This window comes from Dendropsophus ebraccatus, chromosome 2 (genome assembly GCF_027789765.1).
Source record: "Dendropsophus ebraccatus isolate aDenEbr1 chromosome 2, aDenEbr1.pat, whole genome shotgun sequence".
Lineage (NCBI taxonomy): Eukaryota > Metazoa > Chordata > Amphibia > Anura > Hylidae > Dendropsophus > Dendropsophus ebraccatus.
In genome coordinates this window covers 80,841,906-80,855,999 of record NC_091455.1, presented here as the reverse complement: position 1 = coordinate 80,855,999, position 14,094 = coordinate 80,841,906, and the positions used below count along the sequence as shown (strand labels likewise).

General features: G+C 45.5%; 1 protein-coding gene across 1 annotated transcript in view; it reads right to left on the bottom strand.

Annotated features, from left to right (window-relative positions):
* Positions 1-14,094, bottom strand: part of ZNF407 (zinc finger protein 407) — a 423,344-nt gene that overhangs the window by 115,151 nt on the left and 294,099 nt on the right. The window lies entirely within an intron of this gene.

Below are 14,094 nucleotides of genomic sequence, written 5' to 3'. Positions count from 1 at the left end.
TTGTGTATAGAGGTCCTGCTGTAATATGTATGTATACAGCAGGACCTCCTATCTACTTTCTATCTATCTATCTATCTACTTTCTATCTATCTATCCACAGAGCAGGAGCTGTATACAGGAGTGGTGCTGCTGGTTCTGTATACAGCTCCTGCTCTCTGTATGTATATATATATATATATATATATATATATATATCATGCAGCATGATATATATATACACATATATACATACATAAAGAGAGCAGGAGCTGTATACAGAACTAGCAGCAGCATGTAAGATATATATATATATATATATATATATATATATATATATCTTACATTCTAGTGCTGCTAGTTCTGTATACAGCTACTGCTCTGTATATAAATAAATAAATGATTCCCGCTGTGTGCCCACTCTGTGCAGCGGGTGGATACAGCGGGAGTACCGCCTGGAAAACTGGGATACAGCCTATGGCTATGGTTGTATCCCAGTTTTCCAGGCGGTCCTCCCACTGTATCCACCCTCTCGGGTTCGGGTTCGTACGGACCCATCCCTTATATATATATATATATATATATATATATATATACACAGAGCAGGAGCTGTATACAGAACTAGCAGCTCCAGCATGTTTTATATATATATATATATATATATATATATATATATATATATATATATAACATGCTGGAGCTGCTAGTTCTGTATACAGCTCCTGCTCTGTGTGTATATATATATATATATATATATATATATATATATATATATATATATATCCTTTCACTGTGTCTGACTCCTCCAGAGTCCTGACTACTGCAGAGATCAGGAGATACAGGAGGAGAAAGATATGCAGCAGCCGCATGTTTCTTCTGCTGCAAATCTTTCCTCGCCTATATCGCCATGATTTGCTCCTCAAAAGGGCCCGCCGAGGCTCTGTCGCCCAAAGGCCCACAAAAACCTGGAGCCGGCCCTGCCTCTGACCACTCATATGCCAGAGCTGTGGCTCTGCCAGACAGCTCATTGGTGGGGGTGGCAGCAAACCCTTGATCAGACATTGATGACCTCTCCCATGGATAGACCATCATGATTAAATAAGTCCAGCTTACCACACCTGCACAAAAGTTTGTCCCATGAGGAAGAGTCCTAGTTACAAAGTTAAAACCTAGTTACAGATATGTGTTACAGATAGCTGATGTGTTTCCATCTTCCCAATCTTATGGTGCGTTTACACAGGCAGATTTATCTGACAGATTTTGGAAGCCAAAGCCAGGAATGGATTTGAAAAGAAGAGAGATCTCAGTCTTTCCTTTATGACCCGCTCCGTGTTTATGGTCTGTTCCTGCCTTTGGCTTCAAAAATCTGTCAGATAAATCTGCCTGTGTAAACGCACCATGAGGCTGCGTTCACACTACGTATATTTCAAGCAGTATATTTCAGTCAGTATTGCAACCAAAACCAGGAGTGGATTAAAAACACAGAAAGGATCTGTTCACACAATGTTGAAATTGAGTGGATGGCCGCCATTTAGTGGCAAATATTTGCTGTTATTTTAAAACAACAGTTGTTATATTGAAATAATGGCAGTTATTTACTGTTATATGGCGGCCATCCACTCAATTTCAACATTGTGTGAACAGAGCCTTTCTGTGTTTTTAATCCACTCCTGGTTTTGGTTGCAATACTGACTGAAATATACTGACTGAAATATACGTAGTGTGAACGCAGCCTTATGCTGCGTTTACATGGAATGATTATCGTTTGAATTCTCGCAAAAACAATCGCATTGAGCGATAATCGTTCCATGTAAACACAGAAACGATCAAGCGATGAGTGAAAAATCATTCATTTTGATCTTATAACATGTTCTTAAATCATCGTTCGTCGTTCGCTAAAAATTCGCAGATCGCTTCGTGTAAACAATCTTTGAAAGATTCACCCTATATAAAAGATGGGCTTAAACGATCTTAAAAACAATCGCAATAACGATTTTTCTTACGAATTTTCTAACGGTTATTCGTCTAAACGCTGATCGTTATGAAAACCAAATCGTTGCTACAAAATTGTTAAACGATCAATTCGGCGAATTATCGCTTCATGTAAACGTAGCATTAATCATGGCTGTTTGTAATCAGGTTTAATGTGGACCCTCCAATAAAGAAATACGTTTGGATCTACTTAGAAGTGCTGGAACCTTTATTTAATCATGGTAAAATCCCCTGAAAAGCCCTTTAAACAACGTGTCAGATAGGCTGGAGACAATTCCTAATTCTTAGCTCTTTAATATAAATTATAGTATTATGAATAACCTATACTTTTCTCGTACCAGTTCAATCAGGTTAATCATGGAAAAGGAAATCACAGAAAGATTAAATCCAGGCATGACCTACCCAGGGGCGGGCTGGGCCGGGGGGCAGGGGGGCACATGCCCCCCGGGCCGCTCTTCCCCCAGTTGTCAGGGCCGCATGGCTGCTGACAGCTGGCTGGAGTCCTCAGTGCCCCGCCTCCCCTGCTTACAGCCCCGCCCTCTTCAGTCATATTTACCTGTGGCTGTGGTGGATCCGGACTGTGATGGAAGCGGCCGCCGAAGCCCCGCCCCCATACCGCTAAGCCCCGCCCCCTGTATGGCCACTATGCTTTCTATAAGCCTAAGAGGCTTATGGTAAAAAGCAAACTGCTGTAGGCAGTATCTTCCTCCGGCCACCAGAGGCCGCTCTCTCCTCCCAGCTGGTTCTTCTGCAACTGGGCTAGAAGAGCCTGAAGACAGAGAAGATGGTGTCTGCAGCAAGCAAGGTACCTACACAGGAGGAGATCTACACAGCAGGACATAAGGCAGGGGGAGGGAACCAAGGCTCTCCAGCTGCTGCAAAATTACAACTCCCATCATAGCTGGAGAGCGATAGGCTGTCCATGGATGATGGGAGTTGTAGTTTTGCAACAGCTGAAGAGCCAAGGTTCCCCCTCCCTGACATAGAGGATACATATATACAGGAGACCTACACAGGAGGATACATATATACAGGAGACCTACACAGGAGGATACACATATATATAGGAGGAGACATACAGAGGAGTATATAGAGCATACATATATACAGGAGGAAGCATATATACAGGGGTACATAGAGGATACATATATACAGGAGGAGGCATATATACAGGAGACCTACACAGGAGGATACATATATACAGGAGACCTACACAGGAGGATACATATATACAGGAGACCTACACAGGAGGATACACATATACAGGAGGAGACATACAGAGGGGTACATAGAGGATACATATATACAGGAGGAAGCATATATACAGGGGTACATAGAGGATACATATATACAGGAGGAAGCATATATACAGGGGTACATAGAGGATACATATATACAGGAGGAGGCATATATACAGGGGTACATAGAGGATACATATATACAAGAGGAGACATACTGAGGAGTATATAGAGGATACATATATACAGGAGGAGACATACAGAGGGGTACATAGAGGATACATATATACAGGAGGAGACATATATACAGGGGTACATAGAGGATACATATATACAGGAGGATACATCTATACAGGGGTACATATAGGATACATATATACAGGAGGAGACATACAGAGGGGTACATAGAGGATACATATATACAGGAGGAGACATATATACAGGGGTACATAGAGGATACATATATACAGGAGGATACATCTATACAGGGGTACATAGAGGATACATCTATACAGGGGTACATAGAGGATACATATATACAGGAGGAGACATATACAGGGGTACATAGAGAAAAAGAAATGGTGTGGAGACAGCATCCATCCAGTGAAAAAATATTTTTACTTTATTTTAAGCCATTGCATATAAAAAGATTACCGACGTTTCGGCTCTAACACTTGAGAAAGGCTCAGGAGTGTTAGAGCCGAAACGTCGGTAATCTTTTTATATGCAATGGCTTAAAATAAAGTAAAAATATTTTTTCACTGGATGGATGCTGTCTCCACACCATTTCTTTTTCGCTATTGAGTATCAGGTGTGGGCCCACCTGACGGAGACTGTGCATCCCTGGGAGGTTCCGCTGTTCCAACCTTGGACTTTACCAGGGGTACATAGAGGATACATATATACAGGAGGAGACATATATACAGGAGGAGACATACAGAGGATACATATATACAGGAGGAGACATATATACAGGGGTACATAGAGGATACATATATACAGGGGTACATAGAGGATACATATATACAGGAGGAGACATACAGAGGATACATATATACAGGAGGAGACATATATACAGGGGTACATAGAGGATACATATATACAGGAGGAGACTTATATACAGGAGGAGACATACAAAGGATACATATATACAGGAGGAGACATATATACAGGGGTACATAGAGGGTACATACATACAGGAGGAGACATATATACAGGAGGAGACATACAGAGGATACATATATACAGGAGGAGACATATATACAGGGGTGCATAGAGGATACATACATACAGAGGAGTTAGGGCTGGGCGATTAATCAAATTAATTTGCCCAGAAGGTTAGAATCAATTTCGATTAAAACCGTAAATTCAATTTTCACAAAAAATCATTGCAGGTGGAGCAGCGTAGAGTGACGGGTTGGCGGCCGGGCAAGAGGTGCAGGTCAAGCAGGCGGCGCGGAGGTGAGGTGCATGGCGGGCGGCGGTGCGTGGAGTGTCGGGCCGGAGGTGAGGTGCAGGGCGGTTGGCAGTCTGCCTAACAGAGCCGCGACTGACCTGCCCCAGCTATACATATCATGTCCTGCTCCCCTCCCGGTCACACGTGCAGGTCCCCGGTCTCTGGAGGAGGCTGCAGGGACTGTAGTGGTGATAACGTTGCTTCGGGTCCTGGAGCTGAACAGCGGGATCTGCATCCCCCGATCCCGCTGTACAGCTCCAGTAATGGCAGTGACGCTATCGCCTCTACAGTCCCTGTGGCCTGCTTCAGAGACCGGGGACCTGCACGTGTGGCCGGGAGGGGAACCTGTGTGCCGGGGTGAGAGGAGGAGGGATATGTGCACTCCTGCCCCAATCACCCCCAGCTGCCCAATCCCTCTAGAGTCACCCCCAGTCTGCCTCAGTCCCCCTCTGTCACCCCCAGCTGCCCCAGTCCCCCTAGAGTCACCCCCAGTCCCCCTCAGTCATCCACAGTCTGCCCAGTCCCCCTCAGTCACCCCAGTCTGCCCCAGTCCCTCTCAGTCATCCACAGTCTGCCCAGTCCCCCCTCAGTCGCCCAAGTCTGCCCCAGTCCCCCTTCAGTCACCCCCAGTCTGCCCTAGTCCTCATTCAGTCAACTCCAACTGCCCCAGTCCCGCTTAAGTCAACCCCAGTTTGCCCCAGTCCCCCTCAGTCACCCCCAGCTGCCCCACTCACCCCCCAGTTTGCCCCGTACACCCCCAGCTCTCCCAGTCATCCCCAGCTGCCCCAGTTTCCCCCAGTATGCCCCTGTCACCTCTCATCTATACCTTTATTCCTTCTACACCCCTCATCTTTACCTGTACTACTACAGCCCACATCTATACCTGTACTACTAATCCCCCTCATCAGTATTACTAATACCCCCCATATCTATACCTGTACTACCTCACCCCTCATCTTTACCTGTACCCGCTACCCCCCCCCCCTCGCTTATCCCGGAAATGCCCCTGCCTGCATGTGTCCCTGCTACATAGAGGATACATATATACAGGAGGGCATAGAGGATACATATATACAGCAGTAAATAGAGGATACATGTATACAGCAGTACATAGAGGATACATGTATACAGCAGTACATAGAGGATACATATATACAGGGGGAGGCATATATACAGCAGTACATAGAGGATACATATATACAGGGGGAGGCATATATACAGTAGTACATAGAGGATACATATATACAGGGGGAGGCATATATACAGCAGTACATAGAGGATACATATATACAGGGGGAGGCATATATACAGTAGTAAATAGAGGATACATATATATATACAAGAGTACATAGAGTATACATATATATACAGGAGTACATAGAGGAGGCATATATACAGGAGGACATAGAGGATACATATATACAGCAGTACATAGAGGAGACGTATATACAGAAGTATATAGATGATACATATATACAAGAGGAGACCTACACAGGAGTACATAGAGGAGACATATATACAGAAGTACATCGAGTGATATAAACTATTGTAAAAATACAGTAACCCCAGCTTTCCCAGCATCTTGCGTAGTAGTCAGTATAATTAGGGTCAGGCAGCTTTCCCAGCATCTTGTATTTGTAGTCAGTATAATGGAGGTCACCCAGCTTTCCCACCATCTTATACTCAGTATGATGGAGGTCACCCAGCTTTCCCACCATCTTATAATCAGTATGATGGAGGTCACCCAGCTTTCCCACCATCTTATACTCAGAATGATGGAAGTCACCCAGCTTTCCCACCATCTTATACTCAGTATGATGGAGGTCACCCAGCTTTCCCACCATCTTATACTCAGTATGATGGAGGTCACCCAGCCTTCCAGCATCTTGTACACAGTTTTATGGGGGTCACCAGCTTTTCCACCATCTTATACTTAGTATGATGGAGGTCACCCAGCTTTCCAGCATCTTGTACACAGTATTATGGGGGTCACCAGCTTTTCCACCATCTTATACTCAGTAGGATGGAGGTCACCCAGCTTTCCCAGCATCTTATACTAAATATGATGGAGGTCACACAGCTTTCCCAGTATCTTGTAGTCAGTATGATGGAGGTTACCCAGCTTTCCCACCATCCTATACTCAGTATAATGGAGGTCACCCAGCTTTCACAGCATCTTATACTTAGTATCATGGAGGTCACCCAGCTTTCCCAGCATCTTATAATCAGTATGATGGAGGTCACCCAGCTTTCCAGCATCTTATACTCAGTATGATAGAGGTCACCCAGCTTTCCCACCATCCTATACTCAGTATAATGGAGGTCACCCAGCTTTCACAGCATCTTATACTCAGTATCATGGAGGTCACCCAGCTTTCCCACCATCTTATACTCAGTATGATAGAGGTCACCCAGCTTTCCCACCATCCTATACTCAGTATAATGGAGGTCACCCAGCTTTCACAGCATCTTATACTCAGTATCATGGAGGTCACCCAGCTTTCCCAGCATCTTATACTCAGTATGATGGAGGTCACCCAGCTTTCCAGCATCTTGTACTCAGTATGATAGAGGTCACCCAGCTTTCCTAGCATCTGTCTATGGGACCGTTCTGTGTCATCACTGAGCCGCCCCATAGACTTATACAGGAAAGTGAGTTCTGACCCTTTCACAGGGCACAGTAGGATATTTGGTCACAAATGACTGGAAGGACCGAAGATGTTATAGGTAAGAGGTAAGAGGCCAGAGTGGTCCTTTAAGGATGGGCTGCCAGCCTGCTACTCATGGGCCAGTGCTGTGTACTTGCCCCCCGGGCTAAAATTTGCCAGCCAGCCCCTGGACCTACCTGAATCAATGTAGTTATCACAAGTGACACATATCAGATATTATATATATATATATATATATATATATATATATATATATATATATATATATATATATATATATTATCCATAGTCACTAGCTATGTATTCTGAAGGATACACCAGCCTTCAGATTCACGACCACAGAAATAACTTGTTACTCACATTTCTCAGCGCACTGAGCCATTGTGCCAGCCAATACAGAGCTCTAACTAGATTCACATTGATAATATATAGCTATAATTCTGTTCAATTAAAAACATATTTCAACTGAAGCCCAGAATATGATGACTGCTCTATGCATTTTAATAACACAGACTACCGAGCTGCAGTTATAGTTAATGCACATTGCTTAAAAGGAGTCAGAATTATGTTTTACATAAATAAAGACTGATCATATTAAGACAAAATCCAGAGTAGGAAGAACGTGCGTTACTGGCACCAGTTAAACATTGCCTGACAATTTTATCATACAGAGAATAAATAAGGAAACACGCATCTCCTCTATTCTGAAACATAGAAGATTGTTGGCAGAAAAAGACCACCTAGTCTGCCCTTATAGATTAGTTCCTTTCCTATTATCTTAGGTTAGATATATGTTTATCCCAGGGAGGTTTACCAGGTCCTATTACACAGACAGATTTATCTGACAGATTCTTGAAGCCAAAGCCAGGAATGGATTTGAAGAGAGGAGAAATCTCAATTGTTCCTTTATGACCTGCATCTGTTCCTGGCTTTGGCTTCAATGATCTCTTAGATAAATTTGTTGGTGTAATAAGGCCTGAAACTGAAACCAACCAAATCTGCTGGAGGTTTGTTCTGCTACTCTTTCAGTAAAGATAAATTTTCCCATATTGCTCCTAATCTTTTCCCCAACTAATTTTATATTGTGCCTCTTCTTCTTTTTCTTTTTAAAAATTCTTCCCTCCTGAGCCTTATTTATCCCTTTATCATACAGAAAAGTCAACTGTTAGTAAAGTTAGACTTGCTTATTTTTGTATAAAGCAAACAAAGCCTTTTGTATTGCTTTACTTTGAGCTGAATTGTCCTCTGTAAAGACCATGCTTTTCCTCTGTACAGACGGGAAGAAGCTTATTGCTCGGCTACTGCTGCCTTCATGTGGTACAAGCCCACTCCTATACATCATCAGCAACTTATCAGAGTGCTTTTGGCACAAATGTTAGATAATTCTTACCAACTGGCATAAGCCTGATTTCATGTACTACATGTTTAATGTATTATTATTAGCAAGTAGAAACGTATCTAATTCCTTATTGTGGCTCCTGATTACTTACGATTTACGCATTGGTTTGCTGAAACTTACGCAACTTAATAATTGTCATACTACACAATTCGTGAACTTTAGTACAGCATCAAGGAAAACAAATCTACCCCTTTGAAGAAATGGAAGAAGTCCAGCAACTCTGCGAAGTTCCAATCCGAAACGTCTTTACTGTAATAAGAACACACCACACAGTCCACAAGGTTAAAGGGGTATTCCCCCCCCCCAATAGCTAAAAAAAATAAAATGCTCCCACACCTAGCTTTTTTACTCACCGAGTCCCCCTGAGAATTTTGAGCCGTCTACCGTGTTTCTAGCTGGTTCCGTTCCACAGTTACAAGTTTTTAAAAAGCCGAACTATATCCAACATGGCGCCGGACAGAAAACTACATCTCCCATCATGCAATGCTTTTGTCTGATTGGTACATGATGTAGCAGAACTGATATGTACAAGATATAGCAGAGCCGAGTGAGCGACATAGCAGAGCCGAGTGAGCGACATAGCAGAGCCGAGTGAGCGACATAGCAGAGCCGAGTGAGCGACATAGCAGAGCCGAGTGAGTGACATAGCAGAGCCGAGTGATCGACATAGCAGAGCCGAGTGATCGACATAGCAGAGCCGAGTGAGCGACATAGCAGAGCCGAGTGAGCGACATAGCAGAGCCGAGTGAGCGACATAGCAGAGGCGAGTGAGCGATATAGCAGAGCCGGATGAGCGATATAGCAGAGCCGGATGAGCGATATAGCAGAGCCGAATGAGCGATATAGCAGAGCCAAATGAGTGATATAGCAGAACCGGATCAGTGATGTAGCAGAGCCAAAAGAGTGATATAGCAAAACCAGATGAGTGATATAGCAGAGCCGCTGCAGCTGGTTGTCGCCGCCGCTGACTCCCGGGGGGTGGGGGGTCCCGGGGGGGGGGGGGGGGGGGGGGGCGCTGCCGCTGGTGACTCCCAGGGTGTGGTGCTGCTGCCGATGACCTGTTGCGTCCCGACTGACTCCCGGGGGGTAGGAGGGAGGTGGCCCGGGGTACCGCCACTGCTGGTTATTGCCGCTGGTGACTCCCGGGGGGGGAGGTGTGAAGGCGCTGCTGGTGACCGGGTGACCTGGTGAGTCCCCAGAGGGGGGGGGGGGAGGTGCCACCGCTGGCTCTCTGCACCGATCACAGGGACTGTTTGTGGGGGCCACAGGTGAGCTCATGGGTGGGGGGCACAAAGGTGACCTGGGGGGAGGGAGTCGGGAGACACTGATCAGCAGCTGTCAGTGTCCTCACTCACTTCAGTGGACTGGGTTAGAAGCCAGTATATTGAAGAGATGGAGGACACGTGATGCCGTCTCGGAGGGTGGGGACCAGGAGCAGGGAGCATGTCGGGTTGGACTGAGAGTTGATGATTCTCTGCATTCGATTGGGGTGAATGCATCAAGATAACGGCAAAGCAGAATCCATACTAACTTTATATTGGAAAGATGGAAAGCTACAGGTGGGCAACCTATTAATGCTAAAAGGTTTTGGGGGGAATACCCCTTTAAGTCAACATGTTTCAGACATGCAGATCCTTAGTCATGGCATGTACATACAACATAATAATAAAACATGAAAAACCTAAAAAAAAAATTAAAAATACCAATCCAGATGTAGTGTAAAGTTTGCTGAGATACAGATACATAGTTCTAACAAACATAAACATGTTACATATTACTAGCAAATCTACCCCTCCTCCAGTGGCGTAGCTATAGCGGTCGCCACGGTTGCGGCTGCGACCCGGCCCGCCAGCTAGGGGGGCCCGCAGGGGCCCCCTCTTGCCACTTCACTGCCTCTTGCCCCCCAACTCGAGAAGGGCCCCCCTAGCGCTGTGGGGGGGGGGGGTATGAAACTGTCAGACACCTCAAGGGAGCGCAGCGGCCTGCTGTGCAGATACGGTGCCCCACCCCCCTGCGACAGACCGCTTTCCCTGTGGCATCTGTGCAGCGCTATGGGGGGACTCCCTATCTGTAATTGCTGCCCTCCGCCCACCTACCTGAGGGACCCCCTCCATCCCTGAACACAGCTGCAGAGGCCAGGCCACAAGAGAGAAGACAAGCTGCCATCCCTGGATTAGGTGAGTATAATGTTTGTTTTTTTTGCAATGCAGCGGGCTCTATTACTGTATACAGGGGGCTCTATTACTATATACAGGGGGCTCTATTACTGTATACAGGGGGCTCTATTACTATATACAGGGGGTTCTATTACTGTATACAGGGAGCTCTATTACTGTATACAGGGGGCTCTATTAATATATACAGGGGGCTCTATTACTGTATACAGGGGGCTCTATTACTGTATACAGGGGGCTCTATTACTATATACAGGGGGCTCTATTACTATATACAGGGGGCTCTATTACTATATGCCGGGGGCTCTATTACTATATACAGGGGGCTCTATTACTATATACAGGGGGCTCTATTACTATATGCAGGGGGCTCTATTACTATATGCAGGGGGCTCTATTACTATATACAGGGGGCTCTATTACTATATGCAGGGCACAGGGGGCTCTATTACTATATGCAGGGCACAGGGGGCTCTATTACTATATGCAGGGCAGAGGGGGCTTTATTACTATATGCAGAGCACATGGGGCTCTATTACTTTATGCAGGGCACATGGAGCTCTATTACTATATGCGGGGCACAGGGAGCTCTATTACTATATGCAGAGCACAGGGGGCTCTATTACTATATGCAGGGCACATGGGGCCATTATTATTATTTGCAGGGCTCAGGGGGCAGTATTACTATATGCAGGGCACCGGGCATTATTATTATATGCAGGGCATCGGCATTATTACTATATGCAGGGCACCGGGCATTATTACTATATGCAGGGCACTGGGCATTATTACTATATGGAGGGCATCGGCATTATTACTATATGCAGGGCACAGGGGGCATAATTACTACATGCAGGGCACCGGCATTATTACTATATGCAGGGCACTGGCATTATTACTATAAGCAGGGCACCGGGCATTATTACTATACGGGGGCACAGCAGGGGATCCTACATACAGGGGGCAACACATACCTACTTGCTTTACTGCACATGACACCTTAAGTGGAATTTGTGTAGAATCTTAGGAGTTGGAAAAAAGTAAGTTGCTGGATAAGTGCGGAGCCTAAAATGCTTGTCTCACAGGTTCAGAAGAGATGAATTGTAGCTGTAAGAAATCATGGTGGCCTGGGCTGGATGGAGAGGAAAAGGAAAGTGATGCCTCAGATGAAAAAAGATGTCACCTGAGAGTCCCTCTATGACTTTTTTTGTATTTTGTAGAACATTATTGGGTAGGAGTTCCCCAAGGTTAAAAAAAGAAAAAGCTTTGTGTATACAGCATGCAGGAGAAAAGAGGTAATAGTGAAAGGGTAGGGGGTGGGAAACAATAGTATGGGGGGGGGGCAGTATAAAGGGATTATTATATGTAAGGTGAGACAAGGGGCCATAGGGAGATATTTATAAATTCACTCCAGAATTCAAATGGAAAGCTCTGTGTTTATTTTCCCATAAAGCTATTCACTTTATGGGAAAATACATTTTTTGTTCAAATTGTGCAGTGCTGCAGCATTTTCGGACATTTATATAAGTTTACACCAGTGGATCCTGGTGCAGCTACTGGCCCCAGTTCACACTGAAGAATGCAGTGAGTTTTTTTGCATATATATATATATATACCAAGAGCATTGCTTGGTCGAGGAGGGGGGGGACCTCTTGCACCAGGGCCCAGGGGACATTAACTATGCCCCTGCCCTCCTCCTATTACTAGGATTGAATCTGCATATACCCCATAATCTATATCTAAGCAGGAATGTCTAGTCTAGATATCTGCTAAATTTTTGTAGCATTAAACTTACAATTACTTGTGTTTCACAGCATTTTGCTCAAACTGATTCCGCTTAAAGGGAACCTGTCACCCCCCGCTACAGCCCCCTATACTCACCAGATCCCACCAGGTCCCGCTTCTGGATCCGGTCGGGTCACGGAGATATCAGCCGCTGCAGCCCGCCACGCGCGCTGAGAGAGGAGTCCAACGCTCATAGAGAATGACGGAGCGCTGGACTCTCCTGTCATTCTCAATGAGCGTTGGACTCATCTCTCAGCGCGCGCGCCGAGCTGCAGCGGCTGATATCTCCGTGACCCGACCGGATCCAGAAGCGGGACTCGGCGGGATCAGGTAAGTATAGGGGGCTGTAGCGGGGGGTCGGGAGCCTGCCATCCCGGCACTTAAGAGTAGCTTCACACCTAACATTTCGCAGAGGATCCACAGCAGATTTCATCTAAACAACTGAACACCTCCACCATCAAATCTGTTTTTGATCTGCTGTGGATCCTCTACATGTGAACGCACCCTATGGGTATGTGCACACTGAGTAAATAGGATGGAAAGTCCGTCACATAATCTGATGCTCGCACCCGCTCGCGGACAGCGGCGGGCACATGCGTCTCCGCCCATGCCATAGACTTCATTCTATGCACGGGCGGATTCCCCCCTCCGCCCAAAGAATGATCAAGTTCATTCTTTGGGCAAAGGAAGGAATCCGCCCATGCATAGAATGAAGTCTATGGCACGGGCAGAGACGCGCGTCCGCCGCTGTCCGTGAGCGGGTGTGAGCTTCGGATTACGCGACGGACTTTCCGTCCTATTTACTCAGTGTACACATTCCCTAAAGGAGAAAAGTAACATAAGTCTGTAACCTACTGATATGACCCTTATAGCACATGGGGCACTGATAAAAATAATTTTGTTACCTTAATCCTTAGCACTGTTTTGGGGATATTAGTAGTTGATTTCATATGCTAATAAGGCATTTTGGTGCACTGGAGGCGGGGCTACAACCCTCATTGCATCTGCTTCTCCTAATAAGTATTGGACCAGCGCTCTGCAGTGTCATCACTCCGGTGCTCATCCCTGCAAAGTGCTGGACAGATATTTTTTTAGAAGGGGTGAGCTAGGTGGGTAGATCGGTGCACAGAGGGCCATAGCTCCGCCCCCAGTGCACCAAGACGCCTCATTAGCATGTGAATTGAACTACTAATACACTGAAAACAGCACTAAGAATCAAGGTAAAAAAAATTACCTTCATCCTTAGCACCCCATGTGCTATAAGGACATATCAGCAGGTTAGACACTTAGTTTCCCTTTAAGTGCATACCATGAAAAAGTTTTTTTTTTAATTTATGATATCTCCAAGTGGGAGGCCACTTAAAATGCATTATGTATGCCTATATAGATAAGCAGGCTGGTGTGG